Source organism: Etheostoma cragini, chromosome 2 (assembly GCF_013103735.1).
Source record: "Etheostoma cragini isolate CJK2018 chromosome 2, CSU_Ecrag_1.0, whole genome shotgun sequence".
NCBI lineage: Eukaryota > Metazoa > Chordata > Actinopteri > Perciformes > Percidae > Etheostoma > Etheostoma cragini.
In genome coordinates this window covers 821707-823851 of record NC_048408.1, presented here as the reverse complement: position 1 = coordinate 823851, position 2145 = coordinate 821707, and the positions used below count along the sequence as shown (strand labels likewise).

At 45.5% G+C, this 2145-nt stretch overlaps 1 protein-coding gene across 1 annotated transcript in view; it reads right to left on the bottom strand.

The window, feature by feature from the left end:
• wu:fc21g02 overlaps window positions 1-2145 on the bottom strand; it is a 9350-nt gene extending 7205 nt beyond the window's left edge. Inside the window, exon 1 of the mRNA XM_034860897.1 lies at window positions 2025-2145. The gene's annotated coding sequence lies outside the window, so the exon portion shown is untranslated. The remainder of the gene's footprint in view (window positions 1-2024) is intronic.

The following is a 2145-nucleotide window of genomic DNA, read 5'->3' as shown; positions in this document are numbered from 1 at the left end:
AGTGGTCCCCTAATACTGTATCTGAAGTCTCTTTATATAGACCTTAGTGGTCCCTAATACTGTATCTGAAGTTTCTTTCATATAGACCTTAGTGGTCTCCTAATACTGTATATGGGGGCAAGGTGGAGGCTTGGAGTGTGGCCTTGACCAACTGCCACTTTGCTCGTGTGAAAGCCATGATGTCTCTCTCTCATGTGGGGGGGCAAATTCTCTGGGTGGGCAAAGCAGAGAAAGGGGAGGTAACCTTGCCCCTTATGACCTCATAAGGGGCAAGATTCCAGATCGGTCCATCTGAGCTTTTATTTTCTGAAAGGCAGAGCAGGATACCCAGGGCTCGGTTTACACCTATCACCATTTCTAGCCACTGGGGGGTCATAGTCAGGCTGGGGGAACTCATATTAATGTTTTAAAAAAACCTCATAAAGTGACATTTTTATGCCAAGGGACCTTTAAGAGACCTCTACACTATCTCAACCAGCCTTTTTTACAATGCATTCTGGTATCACAGTTCTGTTTTCTTGCGATGTAATTATATGATCTGAACACTTATCAGTAGTGATGTAACGAGCTGTGTGTGTGTGTGTGTGTGTGTGTGTGTGTGTGTGTGTGTGTGTGTGTGCAGTCAGGCTGCAGCTGTCTCTGCTGCCTTTCTATGTTAAAGGAGGCCTGGCTCTTAAATTAGCGCCTATAGTATTCCTAAACTATGCATTACTTCTGTCTGACAGACTGTGACACTTTAATGTGTCTCCAACTCATTGGGTGTTATAAATCAATCTCTACTCAGCTTAAAAAAAAGGATTGGTGTATGCCGGCATTTACCATCCGCCCCTGGCAAGAGCTGCTGTAGAAAGTAGCATGTGACCCAAGGGATTGGCATATGTCTATAAGTACCAGAGTGGTCGACTACAGCCACTCTTCAATCTCGGCGTTCCTCCTTCCTGACAGTACCTGAAAGCCTCACAGGGAGAGGGACCTGGCGGTATGTGTAATTAAGATGAAGATACCGTGGTAAAGTCGGTTTTATATTGGACGTTGGATATTCGACACATTCATTTATTAATAATTCTTTTAGATAGGTAGATAGATAGATAGATTCTATGATTTTATGTAAAGGGCTATAAATCTATTATGCGACTTGACCTTTTCATGTCTTACACACACTAACTTTTCCAAAAACTTCATCTTGTGATTTTTTAAGTATGTCTTTATGTAAACAAATGCTATAAATCTATTATTTTTAACCTATTCATATCACATAAAAATATTAAAAAAATCATCACATAATCATAAAAAAGAGAGTTAGCTTAGTTCAACCAAATTAATTTGACATGGATTGGTCACAAACTGCAGCATAGAATAGCCAACGTCCAATATGAAACCAACTTCACTCTACCTCCACAAGATGAAAACAAAGGATGGAGGCTTTCAGCAGCCTGCGGTCCCGCCTCTTGCTGTTCGAGCTTAAATGTCCCACTAATGGAAGGGTGTGGCTCGGCCATGCCCCGCTTACTGCAATGGAGGGCTCGCAGACAGGGGTGGGGCAGAAAAACACTTCAACTCACACGAACGCGTTGCGTGTCGAGTTCCCCCACCGAGCGCGCGCTGACGCGGGGGGTAGAAGAAGCTTCACGTGCCTTTCAAACGAGCTCTCTCAAGGCGAAACTTTGGAGCCATGTTGTTTTAATGAGAAACAGAGGGGCAGACACACGGGCACACAGGAAGGCAGGGCGGCGTCTCATTACGACCCTCTCACACAACACCTCCACTTGTGGAAGTGTAGCCTAGCCTACTTATATTGTAGTTTCCGACATGTTTCAGAAATATTCCATAGTGGAGCTTGACTCTCTCTTTTTTTGCCACACTAGTCCCAATGCCTCCCCTAACAGAGCGGGAGTTTGGAGTGAATTGCAATTCTCTGAATATGAGTTACGCCATTAATTTTATGAAGGAACACGAATTCCGTGTGTTGCAGTCGCCCCCACCCTACTCCATTATGGGACTAGAGCCTGGAGTCGGTCTCTTACCTTCGAATGGCGGTCTGTCTGCTCATGCCACGCCGCGGTGTAGGCTCAGACTCCGGGGCTCCAGCTCGGTCGGAGTGGAGAGGGGATGGCTGGGGAGCGGCCAAGACGTGCTGCCTTCAGG